The following is a 19,992-nucleotide window of genomic DNA, read 5'->3' as shown; positions in this document are numbered from 1 at the left end:
TAAATGCGTAGAGCCGGCATAAAAAGAGAGTGGTATCAACCTGCTGGTGATAATCTAACATTATATCTAAACGCGTAACGCTGGCATAAAAAGAGAGTGGTATCAACCTGCTGGTGACAGCCTAATAATATCTAAACTCGCAATAAAATATGGTTGTATCAACCTGCTGGTGATAATTTAACATTATATCTAAACGCGTAGAGCCGGCATAAAAAGAGAGTGGTATCATCCTGCTGGTGACACCCTAATAATATCTAAATTCGCAATGAAAAATGGTTGTATCAACGTGCTGGTGATAATCTAACATTGTATCTAAACGCGTAGAGCCGGCATAAAAAGAGAGTGGTATCAACCTGCTGGTGATAATCTCACATTATATCTAAACGCGTAACGCTGGCATAAAAAGAGAGTGGTATCAACCTGCTGGTGACAGCCTAATAATATCTAAACTCGCAATAAAATATGGTTGTATCAACCTGCTGGTGATAATTTAACATTATATCTAAACGCGTAGAGCTGGCATAAAAAGAGAGTGGTATCAACCTGCTGGTGACACCCTAATAATATCTAAACTCGCAATAAAATATGGTTGTATCAACCTGCTGGTGATAATTTAACATCATATCTAAACGCGTAGAGCTGGCATAAAAAGAGAGTGGTATCAACCTGCTGGTGACACCCTAATAATATCTAAACTCGCAATAAAATATGGTTGTATCAACCTGCTGGTGATAATTTAACATTATATCTAAACGCGTAGAGCTGGCATAAAAAGAGAGTGGTATCAACCTGCTGGTGACACCCTAATAATATCTAAACTCGCAATAAAATATGGTTGTATCAACGTGCTGGTGATAATCTAACATTATATCTAAACGCGTAACGCTGGCATAAAAAGAGAGTGGTATCAACCTGCTGGTGACGCCCTAATAATATCTAAACTCGCAATAAAATATGGTTGTATCAACGTGCTGGTGATAATCTAACATTATATCTAAACGCGTAACGCTGGCATAAAAAGAGAGTGGTATCAACCTGCTGGTGACACCCTAATAATATCTAAACTCGCAATAAAATATGGTTGTATCAACGTGTTGGTGATAATCTAACATTATATCTAAACGCGTAACGCTGGCATAAAAAGAGAGTGGTATCAACCTGCTGGTGACACCCTAATAATATCTAAACTCGCAATAAAATATGGTTGTATCAACGTGCTGGTGATAATCTAACATTATATCTAAACGCGTAGAGCCGGCATAAAAAGAGAGTGGTATCAACCTGCTGGTGACACCCTAATAATATCTAAACTCGCAATAAAATATGGTTGTATCAACGTGCTGGTGATAATCTAACATTATATCTAAACGCGTAACGCTGGCATAAAAAGAGAGTGGTATCAACCTGCTGGTGACACCCTAATAATATCTAAACTCGCAATAAAATATGGTTGTATCAACGTGCTGGTGATAATCTAACATTATATCTAAACGCGTAGAGCCGGCATAAAAAGAGAGTGGTATCAACCTGCTGGTGACACCCTAATAATATCTAAACTCGCAATAAAATATGGTGGTATCAACCTGCTGGTGATAATTTAACATTATATCTAAACGCGTAGAGCTGGCATAAAAAGAGAGTGGTATCAACCTGCTGGTGTCACCCTAATAATATCTAAACTCGCAATAAAATATGGTTGTATCAACGTGCTGGTGATAATCTAACATTATATCTAAACGCGTAACGCTGGCATAAAAAGAGAGTGGTATCAACCTGCTGGTGACACCCTAATAATATCTAAACGCGCAATAAAATATGGTTGTATCAACGTGCTGGTGATAATCTAACATTATATCTAAACGCGTAACGCTGGCATAAAAAGAGAGTGGTATCAACATGCTGGTGACCCCCTAATAATATCTAAACTCGCAATAATATATGGTTGTATCAACGTGCTGGTGATAATCTAACATTATATCTAAACGCGTAACGCTGGCATAAAAAGAGAGTGGTATCAACCTGCTGGTGACACCCTAATAATATCTAAACTCGCAATAAAATATGGTTGTATCAACGTGCTGGTGATAATCTAACATTATATCTAAACGCGTAGAGCCGGCATAAAAAGAGAGTGGTATCAACCTGCTGGTGACACCCTAATAATATCTAAACTCGCAATAAAATATGGTTGTATCAACGTGCTGGTGATAATCTAACATTATATCTAAACGCGTAACGCTGGCATAAAAAGAGAGTGGTATCAACCTGCTGGTGACACCCTAATAATATCTAAACTCGCAATAATATATGGTTGTATCAACGTGCTGGTGATAATCTAACATTATATCTAAACGCGTAACGCTGGCATAAAAAGAGAGTGGTATCAACCTGCTGGTGACACCCTAATAATATCTAAACTCGCAATAAAATATGGTTGTATCAACGTGCTGGTGATAATCTAACATTATATCTAAACGCGTAGAGCCGGCATAAAAAGAGAGTGGTATCATCCTGCTGGTGACACCCTAATAATATCTAAACTCGCAATAAAATATGGTTGTATCAACGTGCTGGTGATAATCTAACATTATATCTAAACGCGTAACGCTGGCATAAAAAGAGAGTGGTATCAACCTGCTGGTGACACCCTAATAATATCTAAACTCGCAAGAAAATATGGTTGTATCAACGTGCTGGTGATAATCTAACATTATATCTAAACGCGTAGAGCCGGCATAAAAAGAGAGTGGTATCAACCTGCTGGTGACACCCTAATAATATCTAAACTCGCAATAAAATATGGTTGTATCAACCTGCTGGTGATAATTTAACATTATATCTAAACGCGTAGAGCTGGCATAAAAAGAGAGTGGTATCAACCTGCTGGTGTCACCCTAATAATATCTAAACTCGCAATAAAATATGGTTGTATCAACGTGCTGGTGATAATCTAACATTATATCTAAACGCGTAACGCTGGCATAAAAAGAGAGTGGTATCAACCTGCTGGTGACACCCTAATAATATCTAAACTCGCAATAAAATATGGTTGTATCAACGTGCTGGTGATAATCTAACATTATATCTAAACGCGTAACGCTGGCATAAAAAGAGAGTGGTACCAACCTGCTGGTGACACCCTAATAATATCTAAACTCGCAATAAAATATGGTTGTATCAACGTGCTGGTGATAATCTAACATTATATCTAAACGCGTAACGCTGGCATAAAAAGAGAGTGGTATCAACCTGCTGGTGACACCCTAATAATATCTAAACTCGCAATAAAATATGGTTGTATCAACGTGCTGGTGATAATCTAACATTATATCTAAACGCGTAGAGCCGGCATAAAAAGAGAGTGGTATCAACCTGCTGGTGACACCCTAATAATATCTAAACTCGCAATAAAATATGGTTGTATCAACGTGCTGGTGATAATCTAACATTATATCTAAACGCGTAACGCTGGCATAAAAAGAGAGTGGTATCAACCTGCTGGTGACACCCTAATAATATCTAAACTCGCAATAAAATATGGTTGTATCAACGTGCTGGTGATAATCTAACATTATATCTAAACGCGTAGAGCCGGCATAAAAAGAGAGTGGTATCAACCTGCTGGTGACACCCTAATAATATCTAAACTCGCAATAAAATATGGTGGTATCAACCTGCTGGTGATAATTTAACATTATATCTAAACGCGTAGAGCTGGCATAAAAAGAGAGTGGTATCAACCTGCTGGTGTCACCCTAATAATATCTAAACTCGCAATAAAATATGGTTGTATCAACGTGCTGGTGATAATCTAACATTATATCTAAACGCGTAACGCTGGCATAAAAAGAGAGTGGTATCAACCTGCTGGTGACACCCTAATAATATCTAAACTCGCAATAAAATATGGTTGTATCAACGTGCTGGTGATAATCTAACATTATATCTAAACGCGTAACGCTGGCATAAAAAGAGAGTGGTATCAACCTGCTGGTGACACCCTAATAATATCTAAACTCGCAATAATATATGGTTGTATCAACGTGCTGGTGATAATCTAACATTATATCTAAACGCGTAACGCTGGCATAAAAAGAGAGTGGTATCAACCTGCTGGTGACACCCTAATAATATCTAAACTCGCAATAAAATATGTTTGTATCAACGTGCTGGTGATAATCTAACATTATATCTAAACGCGTAGAGCCGGCATAAAAAGAGAGTGGTATCAACCTGCTGGTGACACCCTAATAATATCTAAACTCGCAATAAAATATGGTTGTATCAACGTGCTGGTGATAATCTAACATTATATCTAAACGCGTAACGCTGGCATAAAAAGAGAGTGGTATCAACCTGCTGGTGACACCCTAATAATATCTAAACTCGCAATAATATATGGTTGTATCAACGTGCTGGTGATAATCTAACATTATATCTAAACGCGTAACGCTGGCATAAAAAGAGAGTGGTATCAACCTGCTGGTGACACCCTAATAATATCTAAACTCGCAATAAAATATGGTTGTATCAACGTGCTGGTGATAATCTAACATTATATCTAAACGCGTAGAGCCGGCATAAAAAGAGAGTGGTATCATCCTGCTGGTGACACCCTAATAATATCTAAACTCGCAATAAAATATGGTTGTATCAACGTGCTGGTGATAATCTAACATTATATCTAAACGCGTAACGCTGGCATAAAAAGAGAGTGGTATCAACCTGCTGGTGACACCCTAATAATATCTAAACTCGCAAGAAAATATGGTTGTATCAACGTGCTGGTGATAATCTAACATTATATCTAAACGCGTAGAGCCGGCATAAAAAGAGAGTGGTATCAACCTGCTGGTGACACCCTAATAATATCTAAACTCGCAATAAAATATGGTTGTATCAACCTGCTGGTGATAATTTAACATTATATCTAAACGCGTAGAGCTGGCATAAAAAGAGAGTGGTATCAACCTGCTGGTGTCACCCTAATAATATCTAAACTCGCAATAAAATATGGTTGTATCAACGTGCTGGTGATAATCTAACATTATATCTAAACGCGTAACGCTGGCATAAAAAGAGAGTGGCATCAACCTGCTGGTGACACCCTAATAATATCTAAACTCGCAATAAAATATGGTTGTATCAACGTGCTGGTGATAATCTAACATTATATCTAAACGCGTAACGCTGGCATAAAAAGAGAGTGGTACCAACCTGCTGGTGACACCCTAATAATATCTAAACTCGCAATAAAATATGGTTGTATCAACGTGCTGGTGATAATCTAACATTATATCTAAACGCGTAGAGCCGGCATAAAAAGAGAGTGGTATCAACCTGCTGGTGACACCCTAATAATATCTAAACTCGCAATAAAATATGGTTGTATCAACGTGCTGGTGATAATCTAACATTATATCTAAACGCGTAGAGCCGGCATAAAAAGAGAGTGGTATCAACCTGCTGGTGACACCCTAATAATATCTAAACTCGCAATAAAATATGGTTGTATCAACCTGCTGGTGATAATTTAACATTATATCTAAACGCGTAGAGCTGGCATAAAAAGAGAGTGGTATCATCCTGCTGGTGACACCCTAATAATATCTAAACTCGCAATAAAATATGGTTGTATCAACGTGCTGGTGATAATCTAACATTATATGTAAACGCGTAACGCTGGCATAAAAAGAGAGTGGTATCAACCTGCTGGTGACACCCTAATAATATCTAAACTCGCAATAAAATATGGTTGTATCAACGTGCTGGTGATAATCTAACATTATATCTAAACGCGTAGAGCTGGCATAAAAAGAGAGTGGTATCAACCTGCTGGTGACACCCTAATAATATCTAAACTCGCAATAAAATATGGTTGTATCAACGTGCTGGTGATAATCTAACATTATATCTAAACGCGTAACGCTGGCATAAAAAGAGAGTGGTATCAACCTGCTGGTGACACCCTAATAATATCTAAACTCGCAATAAAATATGGTTGTATCAACGTGCTGGTGATAATCTAACATTATATCTAAACGCGTAACGCTGGCATAAAAAGAGAGTGGTATCAACCTGCTGGTGACACCCTAATAATATCTAAACTCGCAATAAAATATGGTTGTATCAACGTGCTGGTGATAATCTAACATTATATCTAAACGCGTAGAGCTGGCATAAAAAGAGAGTGGTATCAACCTGCTGGTGACACCCTAATAATATCTAAACTCGCAATAAAATATGGTTGTATCAACGTGCTGGTGATAATCTAACATTATATCTAAACGCGTAACGCTGGCATAAAAAGAGAGTGGTATCAACCTGCTGGTGACACCCTAATAATATCTAAACTCGCAATAAAATATGGTTGTATCAACGTGCTGGTGATAATCTAACATTATATCTAAACGCGTAGAGCCGGCATAAAAAGAGAGTGGTATCAACCTGCTGGTGACACCCTAATAATATCTAAACTCGCAATAAAAAATGGTTGTATCAACCTGCTGGTGATAATTTAACATTATATCTAAACGCGTAGAGCTGGCATAAAAAGAGAGTGGTATCAACCTGCTGGTGACACCCTAATAATATCTAAACTCGCAATAAAATATGGTTGTATCAACCTGCTGGTGATAATCTAACATTATATCTAAACGCGTAACGCTGGCATAAAAAGAGAGTGGTATCAACCTGCTGGTGACAGCCTAATAATATCTAATCTCGCAATAGAAAATTGTTGTATTAACCTGCTGGTGATAATTTAACATTATATTTAAACGCGTTAAGCTGGCATAAAAAGAGAGTGGTATCAACCTGCTGGTGACACCCTAATAATATCTAAACTCGCAATAAGAAATGGTTGTATCAACGTGCTGGTGATAATCTAACATTGTATCTAAACGCGTAGAGCCGGCATAAAAAGAGAGTGGTATCAACCTGCTGGTGACACCCTAATAATATCTAGTCTCGCAATAAGAAGTGGTTGTATCAACCAGCTGGTGATAATTTAACATTATATCTAAACGCGTAGAGCTGGCATAAAAAGAGAGTGGTATCATCCCACTGGTGACACCCTTATAATATCTAAACTCGCGATAAAAAATGGTTGTATCAACCTGCTTGTGATAAACTAACACTATATCTAAGTGTGGCACCTTGGCAAAAAAGTGGAGGGCTATCATGGTGATGGTGACCCCTAATATAATTCCTCAACTCGGACCCTAAAGCAGTGTGCTATTAACCTGACGTTGATGCGCTGACATTGTATCTTATCTTAAAGTTTACTGATGTGTCTATGGTGCTTTGTATCGTACAGCCGAATTTCAGTTTTACTTTTCTTTTTACTTATTCTCCGATTTCGCCGGTTTATCATTAAGAATTTATATTAATTTTGCCGTTCGTCTCTTTAGAATTATCAAACTAATAACTTAATGCCTAATTTCTAGTTGGTATAATTTTCTCTTAATTTGTGCAACATCGTTAAACATGATCTCGCAATAGCCCGCTTATTTTGAAGAATTGGTATTGAAATTGACGTTTTATCCAATAATATTGTTTTAATTATTTCCTATTGTATGTAAGCTGGTATTTTGTATCCTCCTAACAGTTGTTCTTTAACATAGAACGCTACTAAGGTACTAGTTCTCGAAGTGAAAATGTTTTATCATTCCGATGGTAGTATATTAGTAGTGCATAGCCATTTCATTACCGTTTTGGACCGTATTATACTGCTGGTGTTACATTAATTTAGAATCACACGAGTAGAATATTTGTCCTAACATAGAATCATTCTAGTGAGTAATCACGATTTAGAAGTTTCGATCATGTTTCTGTTTGGAGGAAGTAACATGACTCAAAATCGTACTATTCTCTTTTTACAATTGAATCTACCGATATGTTGATTGTACGCTAATTTTAAATCAAAATTATTTGTTTATTTATGGTATTATGAACAAATTTTTTTGTCTTTCTAATTGTACGTTTGTGAACTGCTTATGTTGTTATGTGGGTGTAAATCATTAAAATCGACATTTATATAATTGTGCGTACAATATTTTAAAAAGCTAATAATATACGTATATAAAAAAACATAAATAAATAAAACACTGATTATTTTTTTCCGGTTTGTTCTCTGAGTTTCTTTAAGTTCATAAATAGGGTACTATACATTTACTAAAATCGCCTTTTTTGTCACATCTAAATTTGTGACAATTATGGCAAAGTGGTGAGGTTGCGGTGGTTGGGGGAGAGGTCACCTTCACAAAATGAGTGTAGAGAGAGCCCCTCGAAAAGTCTATGGAGGACACCCAGGAGGAGGAATACCTAAAGGTCGGTGAAGGTTACGGTTGGCTGTAGGATCCGAAGGCGGATCTGCAGATGATGGGCGGTCAGACAGTAGAGTAGCAAAGCTACGGGCAGAGATGATTGAGACTTCCTACTAAGGAGGCAAAGGCCATGCACCAAAGGAAGAAAAAGAGGAAGAAGATGGCCACAAGACAAACAGACCGTTATCGCACAAAAAAAAAACATCGAAAGTTGGTATTTTCTTTTTTTAAATTGTGTTTAACAGGTCTGCTGAGGGTGTGGCTGTAATTCCTGCTCCTTCGGGGAATGATGGGGCAAAACTGTGTTCCCCACTTGGGTGAAATTTCCATGCAAAGGGTAAAAAAAAGAAAAGAAAAAACAAATGCAATTTGAAGTACGAATTATTTGTATACTTCATTCCCCTGATCCCAAATCTGATGACATTTTTGGGAATCGCAGACTCAGAGGACCTTTTATATTCTCTTGAATATATCCTAATTTGCCTGCATATTAATAACAAAATAAACAAATAAAATTAAGGAAGAAATACTTATCTTTTACTTGTTCTGCTTCACTCGAACTTGGAAGTTCCGAAGAAGGATGTTAATAGTGGTCATATAAATGTATAAATTTAAATATTTATAATTCCAAAAAAAAGTATTATAAATAATTAATAAAAATTATCATGCACATAGGAATTAATAAATTAATATATTTATTGATTGTTTAGTTGATTTTTATCGGTAATGGTCGATTAAGAAATTCTCGAAAGCCGTTAAAAGTATAAATGATATTTGATTCGAACGATGCCAAGCTGCTCCCAAAAATAATAATCTATATTAAAAATATTATACAACATTAAACGTTAAAAGCCTGTGGTAAAAAAATATATTAAACAAACAAATAAATAAAGAGTATTGGAATTATAATTTTTATAGTATTTTTACTTTATTATAGTATTTTTTTTTGTTTAATATCTCATTTGAGAGAACTGCCACATATATATGGAACCACTATCAACTCCTTACGTCCTGTTGAAGGCTGGAATATCAGTTACTGGATTGATGTCTTCATATCCTCATCATTGCTGGACACTTGACACAGTTTAAAAAGATATGTGAACGCAAAAATACTGTAACGCTTTTTCTTTTTTTTATGTGACGGAATTTTGAAAAACCGAATTACTTTCTTTTTTTACTTTTATTTTTATGAACGCACTATTTAAAAAAAATTATTTGTTTAAACCAGAAAATATCGTAGTCACGTGGCAATCACTTCCGAAAAATTAACACTACCGCACTTGCTGAAATTAAAAAATATATATATAATAAAATGCATAATTAAATTGCTTTACAGAAATAATAAAACATTTTAAATAAAAATTTGCTAAAAAGAAATTATTTTTTAATTTTGGGTAGAAGATTAAGCAGTAGTCTTAACGTGAACATTTAATTTCAACACAAGCATTTGAAAAAAAAAATATGCTCTCATAAATTTTTATATTTAAAATGTCTAACCCAAAAAGTTTTACATTTATCATAAGATCATCCTACATGGCGGAGGGATTTGCTAAGTGATCAGCGTTGTTGGGATTCCCACGCAGAGTTCCCGGTATTCGGTGGCTCTTGGGTTTTCACTTTCTAGCATTTCTAACAGCTCATTGTCTCACACACAAACTCAGACAAATGGTGATTGAAATTTGACACCAACACAATCCTCCCCTTACTAGGGATGTAAGAGTTAATTGAAAAAAAAAATTATTGGCAGAAAATTTCCCCTCTTAATTTTCATGAATTTATATTAATTTATTTTTCTCTGCTAATTTAGAGTTTCACTCACGGAAAATTAATATTTTTTGGCGAATCTATAAGAGAGGGAGAGAACGAGAGTAGAAGGAGAATATGAGAGTGGTTTTTCTGTGAATTTAGATTTAGGTTTTCAGCACTTTTTTGGATTTTTTTTTTTTTTAGCAACAACTAATAACATTGGGGAGAGAATCTTAAACGAATCATTTTATTGTTCTTTACATTTAATTATACGCACGCCATTATTAGTAAAACTCCAAGATTAAAAAGTAATTATTTTATATTTGTAGATTATTTATGTACTTGGAAAGTAAGATGTGTTTTACATTTTACGAGAGTAGTTTATAAAGTGCTCAAGAGAAGCGCTGCCAAGCATAATAGTATTACATTTAGCGAATAGACATCGTTAGTATGCAGTTCTGCAGCATCTATCAATGAAGAAATGTGAAGAGTTAACCATGCAATTTTTCCCTCACCTAGCCACTGAAAGAAAAGTGTTTTTCCTATTAATTCATTACAACCAGATGGAGAAGGGTGCTTTTCTTTTTTGAAATTTTTCTTGGAAAGAAAAGACAGAGAGAGAGATTGAGTGAGTGAGGAAGAGAAGGGAGCGTAGCTGAATCCATTGTCAGAATAGATCTCAAGTGGGAAATAAATCAAAGCTCCATGGAAAAAAAATTAAATTATTTTTAGAAAAAAAGACACTGAGAGAAAATGCACTTTTTTCAGAGAGAGAGGGTCCTTCAAATTCCCAGTGAAAATCGATATCCAAAATTAGACACGATTGCAATATGAAAAAAATATTGAGCTATATTTGCGAAATAAAAAATTTGGCGTAAACACCCCTTTAACTTTTTCATACAGTGTTCCTTGAATTTCAAACTTGTGGATTAAAACTTTAAAATATATTTATCATTATCTAGATTCTGAAAGAAACAAGAATCTACCACCAATCCTACATAAAAATGCGCAAAACATTATTCAACTAAAAGTTTCCCCATCTTCATCAGCCAATTGCCATACCAACTGTAGTCAAAATACGCTACCTTGGACTGAAGCCAGACAAAATGGTTGCCCTGGAGCCCCACCCCCCCATACAACTCTGAAAAAGCAAGAAACTAACCATCACCCTCAACCTGAATAACAAAAGTCTTATACCTACTTTTTTAACCACGCCCTATTTTTGGTCAAACGGCATTGTAAGTATGGTGATCGACTAAATGATCCAATTCTCAAAGCATCAAGTATTGACAGTCAAAAAATACCATTTTAATGTATCTAACCTCACATTAGAAAACCATTATGACCACAAAATCATTTTCACTCAAAGATCAGGAGAAAACTCATTTTTTCAAAATTTCATTACTCTACAGCAGGTCATACTAAATCTTTTAAACCGAACACCTATCCCTTTCCGCCTTTACCAGGTAATGCTCCAAGGAGATTGAAGAGAAGATGACTTCGCGATCTACTCTACATGATAGCAGTAAAGTTAAATGTTCCCCATAATAATTCTGACAAAGTGCTATCATATATTCTTGCAACAATTGTTGCAGTTGTAAATTTCAATAAAAGATCTGAATGTATGTATGTAAATTACAACTTTAGAGTAAGAGGTATTTTCCAAAATTAAACATAGAAAAGAGAAAAGGTTGAATTATACTGGAGACTATGTATTTTCTTAATTTTATTACAAGGTCTGTAGTTCCCTTATTTCTTATTACTAACAGAAAAGATGTTATTAATTTGATGGTTTACTAAGAAGGACTTACGTCAAAAGATGGGGAAATAAACATGTTTTTAACCAATAGCATACGACTAAAACACTGTATGACTGTTTGGAGTGGGGATATTATTTTCCCAGTTATTTTTCTGATTTTTTACGTAGCTGAGTATTGTGAAGTACACGTTAAAAGTTTGTTGAAATGTCAAGTTTTTTAAGTTCTATGTTATTTTTTTAAAAATTATTCGCTTTTATTGTGATTATTATCAATATTGGTGGAATTCAGTCTTTTTACTATCCAAAGCCTTAAGAGGGCTTTTTTACTAGTGTGATACTGGTGAGGTTATGCAAATGTGTTCAGTGAATTAGTGATTACAAATTGTAGTGTTAGTGTTTTTTAAAAATTTTGATACACGAATTGTTTAGTTTTATTCAAAATGAATGGATAATACAATTTATGGATTTGGCTGTGGAATCAACAAATTTAAAATTTATTCTAATTCAACAATTTGGAAATAGCCACAAAGGAAAATTATTCATGTAAGTTTAGTTTTTGTTTTTTATATTTTCTATATTGAATTTTCACTGGAAATATACTTTTAGGGTTTCCTGTGTCGAATAAGTTGATTTTTTTAAACAAATTTATAACTACAGAAACTCGAAACTGTTAATTACGTGTCCGGTTACCTCACAATAGGACTTAGGTTTTTAGTGAAATCCCACAATTGGAAGTAAACTTACGGTAGATTTTTGTTTCTTAACTTCAATCTTCCCACTCATAAAATAAATGAACTATCACTTTTTCGTAAAAACAAGATGAGAGCTCTCGGAGATATGGTGCATATTTATGGGTATATTACATGGTATTCAACTTGAAGTGGGTTTAATTCTAAGAGAAAGTCGCCCTGTAATTGTTCTTACTGCAATTATGATTAGTATTATCCTACATAAATTTAATTTAAAAATTGTTATAACTTATTAGTTTAAAAAAGTACACTTCATCTACAAATATAAATGGCTGCAGGTGTTATAGACATAATAAAATCCCTTAAATCAAAAGAGGAAGCAATTCAGATTCTGTAGTTTTCCTCAGCCATTCCATCAGCAGCTGCCTGTTCCTATTAATTTTTTGGAAAATAGGGGGCTTGTTTGGGGATTTTGATTTTAGGCCACCCTTTCAATTTCTATTTTGTTAAATAAATTTATTTCTATATTCATTAAATGTTGAAAAGAACAATATTAAAAAATAGAACAAAAAAATCATGTAATTCATCATTTATCTAGCAGAGTTAACGTTCTTAATCCTGTTTTTCTATATAATTTTCCTTATTATTTGAGAATAAAAATTCCTCACTGTACTATTCGATAATCCTTTTCTGTAGTATTCCATTTTCTTTTGATTCTTTTTTTTTTTGTACAGTTATTTAAATTTTTTTAATTTCTATTTGTGAATCCTGCTAGTGCTCTGTATTCCAGGTTGTTTTTTTTACCATCTGAGTCTTGGTTGTTTTAATCCATTTTTTTAGGGTATGATTCATTTCCCATAGATTGAATCAAATCAGACTTCGGAAGGGGAAAAAATGAAAACTTAGAATATTGGGCACGAATGGGACGCGCACCGTACCATGTAGGGAATTAATACAGAATAGAAAACTCTATAGTACATTAAAAAGTGACAAAAAGAAAAAGAATATTATACTAAAGGATTTTCAAGTAGAAGAGAAGATTCATCTTAAAAAATAAGGAAAGTTGTTTTAGAAAAATATGACTAAGAAATTACTTAGCTTGAAAAAAGGCAACAAATCTAAGCTATGTTGTTCCAAGTAGGTCGAAATATTGCAAATTCAAGTATAATTAGATAATAAATAAAGACAAAAAATAAATTTGTACTTATAATTTTTTTATATTTATTTAATAAAAAAAATTATCTGAAAATAATAAAAACCATTATTAAAAATAAACTATAATTCCAGACTCTTAGCGAGTATTTCCGATGGTTCCGGTCGCAACACTCTCACCCCTCCCCCAATGAAATAAATTTCTTTGCTAACGACAGATCTTGACTCAGGCTAAATCCGTACGTTATTCCAGAACAATCCTGTGTGAATGAATGGCTATCATTGGGAAAAGTAGATGTTGGGAGGTCCCCAGGTAACCACAAAATGTATTTTAAAAAAAAGTAGGTACATAGTAATAAAAGAAATCTTGATGAGGATCAGCCAATAAAAAAAAGGATATTTCTTTTTATTACCAACGTTTCAACAACAAAGTGTTGTCCTGTCTTTGTGGCAAAGTTATGGAAAACTTTCCACTTAAAATGAGATGGTAATATATTTTGGATTTTCCAATTTGGAAATGAAAATATATTACTAACTCTATTTTCGCTTAACTTCAAGGAAATTTGTTCTTGAAACAATAGAATTAAGGAATAAAAGAAAATTCTTTTTTTTACAGATCCTTGGCAAGGCAAATTTTGACTAATTGATACATATATTTTATTATTTCTATTTTTTTTTCTTATTTCTTTATATATCCATTTTCAAAATTAATGATTGTTTTTTAGTTTACAAAATTGATCTTATTTTAGGCCATAACAGTTAGGAATTGAATTTAACAATCAATCCTAACATTATGTACAAACCTAAAATTTCAATGATTGCAATACTATCAGACAATCTAAGGGTCTAGAAAGAAAAACGTTTTAATTTTGAAAATTCTATATAAAAAAAATATTTAAAAAAAAATAGAAAAAACATAAATTTATCAAATAGTTTTTTCCTCTTACTTCGATACATTTTTTTTTTTGAGACCATTTTGTGGGATGAATCAGTATCATTGTCCATGTTGAATCAGTTAACCAAAGTGTTGCAATAGAAAAATTCTCCCATCTGAAATTAGAATTAAATATTAATAAAAAGTGCAAAATGTATATAGGTAATAATTTATTTTTTTATTATGCAGAAATGTATCAAATATTGTAAAAAATAATTTTAAAAAAATACGTAAAAAGGGAAAAAACTTTTTTATCTTACCTTCGGTTATTCTTTTTAAAGAAAAACTTATTTTTGTTCTTTTCTCGAGCTCTTGTCTTTTCTGAAAAAATAAAAATAATTAGAAAACACATGAAATTATTAAAAAGATTGAGTACTTATACATTTTAGTTGGATTATTGTAGAATAGTGACAAAATAAAATTTAAAAAAATATATCACGGAAATTAACGTGAGGGGACCTATTTTAGACTTAAGAATAAAAAATTAATAATTGTAGCAAATTATAGTAAAATATTAATAAAGAGGTGAATTACAAACATTTTAAATTTGAATTTTTAAGAATTAGTGAGACCGAATCGAAACTTAACAATTTTAAGATGGACAGACCTAAAATTTCAATTGTTGCAATACCATCAGACAATGTAAGGGTCTAAAAAATGATCACTTTAATTCTGAAAATTCTAAAAAATAAAATTAGAAAAAACTTAAATTTATCAAATAGTTTTTTTTCACGTACCTACTTTGATACATTTCTTTTTTGTCTTGCGACTATTTTGAGGCATGAATCAGGATCATATTCTCCATGTCGAGAATTAACCAAATTGTTGCAATAGAAAATTGCTCCCATCTGAAATTAGAATTAAATATTAATAAAAGTGTATCAATTTATATATATAATTTATTAAACACTGCAAAAAATTTAAATTTTTAAAAAATACTTGAAAAGTGATTTTTTTTTAAATGTTGGATCTTACCTTTTCTTAGGATTTTTTTAATATTTTTTTCCTGCTCCTATTTTTTCTGAAATAATTTTATATATTTTATATTAATAAAAAGAATAAGTATTAATATTTTCTAGTTGGATTTTTAAATAATTAGGGAGAGAAAGTAAAAAACAAAAAATTCTTTAAATCACGGGAATTAGCGTAAGGGACCAATTTTAGATTTTTGAAGAAAAAATTAATAAATATAGTAAAATATTTTTAAAAAAGGTGAAGTATTAACACTTTTTAGTTGGATTATTAAGAAAAAAGAAGAAATAAATTATTTAAAAAAAAAAAAAATATTTTACTTTTTGTAAAGAAAATTGAATAAATTCATTAAATTATAGCAAAAAATTTATAAAAATATAAAGTATTAACATTTATTATTTGAATTATTAAAGAATTTGCAAAATAAAAAGGGGAAAAAATTTAAAATTAAAATTTACGGATGATTGCGCAATAGGCCGATTTTCACTTTTTTAAATAAAAAAAAAAAATTATTAAAAAAATATTTCAAATAGTTAATATTGAATGGATTGAACATTTTTAGAAAGTTTTTGGGATTGGAAGTTGTGATAACAAGCTTAAAAAGCAATTTTAAAAAAATGAAATTCAATTCCGTTTGGCTGGCCATATTGGATTCTCTCTCAGTCAAATTGAATTTTCTTTAAACACATTTTTCTAATATCAATCAATGGTAAAATGTGTAAAATTATATATCACTTTGAAGCTTATAACACAATAAACAAGTTTTAAGTAAAATTAGATGGGAATTGGGAAATTTTTCCTATTAATTAATTTATTCAATTTGGCTGGCCATATTGGATTCTCTCTCAGTCAAATTGAATTTTCTTTAAACACATTTTTCTAATGTCAATCAATGGGAAAATATGAAAAATTATATATCACTTTGAAGCTTATAACACAATAAACAAGTTTTAAGTAAAATTAGATGGGAATTGAGAATTTTTTCCTATAAATTAATTTAAAAAAACGACTTACAGCAGGGCTGATCTTCACAGGTCCAGAGCAGGCAGGAGAAGGGGGCTTTGCACTTGCTACGACAGCCTCTTTTCTTAGCTTCAATTAAAAAAAAAATTGTTTTTAAACTAGAAATTTTATACATATTCTATTGTAAAAAAATGAAAAAGAATTTCTGATATGGTCTTTTTTTAAATTTATGCATTAATAAACCCAATATTCAGGGATTATTTTTTTGTATTGTCACTTGAAGTTGAAGTTTTATATGGATGAACATTATGTACATACGTGGACCAATCAGAATTGATCTTTTATTTAGGAAGTATTTAGCAAATAAAAGGAAGCTTTTAGATTTATTTTGTGACGTAATAGGTTTATAAAGGCTGTGTTCTTTTCTTAAGTACAAGTAAAGAGAAAAATAAATGGCTGCCTTATAACTTTACATTGAATTTTAAATTATAATTTAATTAATGTGTCTTTTCTAAAGATGAAAGAAATGATTATTATTTAAATTGGATCTAATTTATTCATTTAAAAAGTAGAAAACTATTGATTGAACTAAATAGAACAAGGATTCTAATTATTATTTAATTATTTAAAAAAATGAAAATGAAATTGTTAAATTTTATTACGTAAGTAAATATTTTATTTCACCTTTTTTTATTTTTTTTTTAAAAAGAGAAAACCACAATTTATTCTTAATTTCTCATTTTATTTATTTTTAAATTTTACGAAATTATAGGGTTGGTGAGGGGAAGCTTGAATTTAAAAAAAAAAAATCATTAAATGGAGGCTGAGCAAATTAAAATATTATTATTATTATTATTTATTTTATTTTGGAGATTTTTTTTAATTAATAAAAAGTGTTGGGGATAGGAATTATTGGAAATTTGGTTCTAGTAGAGTGTAATTCCAGTGAAAACTCTTAAAATTTAAATTATCAGTAAAATGTAAATTGAATGAAAATTTGAATATAATTAATTATTACTAGTTAAAAATTCAATTTTTTGTTTAAAGATAAAGGTTGTACGGAGATTTGCTGATTCACATTTCAAAGGAAAAACTGATACATTTTCCATCACAGCTAATTGGTTTCTAATTACTATTTTATCTATTAAATTAATTTTTGGAACAATCTCATTAAGAAAAGGTATTCATTTTTGAATATAGTTTTAATAGTATCTATTCCTAAAATCATCGAGAAATGCATGCCCTAATTTGTGAATGAATTTTTTAGTTTGTACACGTCAAGCACCTTGCATTTTGGTGCAGCATGTGTCATTTGATCTTAACAGCTACAAAAAAAAAAAAAAAAATATGAATAATAATAATAAAAATAAAGTAATTTAATTTCCAGCAGCTGACTTTTGGAGCACAGACACAGCTCGGTAAGACCATAGCCTGGAATTTTTTGTTTCAAGCTGTGAAGAAGAATGATCCTGTGTAAAATTGATTCTGCATAGATTGAAGGTACCTCTACCTTGCAATTGGTTTATCTCTTGACCTGAATATAGGTCTTTTGGGGTACCCAAAAGAACCGGATATCTATAAACTAATTGAGGTAGTTTCCTTTTTAGCTCCTCGGATTTATTTTTATTTTTTAACAGAATGAGGAGTGAGAAATTTAATATTGTCTTGATTAAATTAATTTCTATTCATTATTACTAATGAATTTCAATTTGAGCAATGGGAGCATTTTTGTTCCTATTAGCTCCTCAAATGCAATTCTGTTGCTAGCATTTGGCTTTTGGACCCTGCCTTGGATACAGTATCTTGGAATGGTGAGATCTAATTGTCGAGACTGACCCTGTGGACCAGTAAGCTGTGTGTGATAGGGGTATTTTGGAACTAGCTCAACCCACCCCTGGAAATTGACCCTGTGGAGAATACTGCAGGACTTCAGGACAGTGGAGTTCTTTTTACAAGTCTGATCCGTGAACTACAGAGAAAGTTTCTTGTTAGTCAACGGAAGGAAGCTTGATTGATTAAAAAAAAAAAAAAATTAAAATTGTTACCGTCTATTTAAATAAAATTTTATTTGAAATTGTTGATGAATCTTGATTAAAGCAGGAATTCTGTTACCAGAAATTTGCATTTGGACTAATATTACAGCTCGAGATTGGTCTGCCAGTCCCGAAGAAGATGGGCCTTTTGGGTTTTGCTACTGAACAGTAGGCAACGCAGCCCAGGTCATTGAACTATTAGGATTCAGGTTAAACCACGGATTCTTCCACAGCTTTGGCAGTGAGAAAAACAAAAATATCTCATTAATTGTTTATGAATGAGTTTTAAATTAGATTCATGATTGCATTTATATTGCAGTCAATAATTTTTTTTTGTTCTAATCAAGAAAAAAAATAATTATTTCACATGATACCTAAAGAATAATTTTCCCATTCTTGTGGTTCAAGATAAGTTAAGGAAGCTGTACGTATTTAATGCAAAAAACCAAACATCGTTCTTGTATTGCCCAGAAAAATAATACTTACACTTTTCTGTAGGATTGGAAACAATTATTTGGCGAAGCAGATATAGCTGTCCAGATGTTTGGATTTGGAAGTGTAGAGTACGCCGTTGGATAGGATCACTAAAGAGATGTGCTAGCTGAATAACCCGGAAGGGATGGATCAGCAAGGTGACCCCAAGGAAGATCTTGCGGCGTAGGTGTAAGGATGTAAAACTGAAGTAGGAGACGAATTTAGGAAAACCTAGGAGTTCTGCAATTAACGACTATTGTCTTAGTTCAGTTAAGTAAAAAGAAATATAACTAGGATATGATCAGAATCTTTTCTAACACTTATTAGAATAATTCAGCAATTACAATCAATAATGGGCATAAAGATTATGATGTTTATCTGTAAATATTAAAATTATCGTCTAATTTACAGCAAAACCATCTCGACTGAAAGAACTTTATCAAAAACGGAAACTAACAATAAGTCAGCAGAAATGTTACAGAACTTTTGCTTTTTAAATTGCGTTAATTTATTACCCATTAATTCTAAAAATATGTTGACATTTTAATTTTATTAGAACTAAAATGAATCGTAAAAAATATATAATTAGAAATATGTAATATTTTTTATACTATTTATTATTTTATTCTGGAGAATGATGCAATTTCTCAAGTCTTTTTGCACAATTTTCATACAAATTCATTAAAATAGGAATTTGATGAGCTGAAATGAGGGGAGATGACGTGCAGTATGGATGCTGGAGAGGTTTTTGTATCGTGTCTCCACATTTTGGTGCGTGGATGATCTCAAATCAGACTGCTTTTTGATATATGCTGAAATCTCGAGGTTATTTTTGGTCATAGCTGGAGATTATTACAGTTTAAATTTCAATGTAAGTAAGTAATATATATTTTTTCTAATGATGATACAATTGTTCTTAAGTTCAAAAAAAATTGGTCTTTCT

The 19,992-nt window shown here is 32.1% G+C and overlaps 1 protein-coding gene and 1 long non-coding RNA gene across 26 annotated transcripts in view; one reads left to right on the top strand and one right to left on the bottom strand.

Annotated features, from left to right (window-relative positions):
• The window catches only part of LOC141454167 (uncharacterized), a 197,785-nt gene that overhangs the window by 134,463 nt on the left and 43,330 nt on the right, over positions 1-19,992 (top strand). For 3 of the 25 annotated variants that reach the window (XR_012458493.1, XR_012458491.1, XR_012458490.1), the window contains exons 1-6: positions 11,770-12,375; positions 17,590-17,722; positions 17,930-18,133; positions 18,310-18,816; positions 19,074-19,318; positions 19,740-19,920. The exons of 1 other annotated variant lie outside the window; for it this stretch is intronic. The gene's annotated coding sequence lies outside the window, so the exon portion shown is untranslated. Of the gene's footprint in view, positions 1-11,762; positions 12,376-16,844; positions 17,205-17,589; positions 17,723-17,929; positions 18,134-18,283; positions 18,817-19,073; positions 19,319-19,739; positions 19,925-19,992 lie in introns of those variants that run through there. 21 more of the 25 variants (XR_012458510.1, XR_012458504.1, XR_012458500.1 and 18 more) reach the window with 19 other exon arrangements.
• Positions 13,715-16,729, bottom strand: LOC141454180 (uncharacterized). The gene is made up of 5 exons (XR_012458516.1): positions 16,594-16,729; positions 15,583-15,628; positions 15,345-15,455; positions 14,868-14,928; positions 13,715-14,723 (listed from the first exon to the last, which is right to left on the bottom strand). It is a non-coding gene; the product is annotated as an uncharacterized lncRNA (long non-coding RNA).

The sequence above is a fragment of the Rhodnius prolixus genome, unplaced genomic scaffold (assembly GCF_049639745.1).
Source record: "Rhodnius prolixus isolate KJV_2025 unplaced genomic scaffold, Rpr scaffold_9, whole genome shotgun sequence".
Lineage (NCBI taxonomy): Eukaryota > Metazoa > Arthropoda > Insecta > Hemiptera > Reduviidae > Rhodnius > Rhodnius prolixus.
Note: the sequence above shows the minus strand (reverse complement) of the source record. Positions and strands in the feature narration are given on the sequence as shown.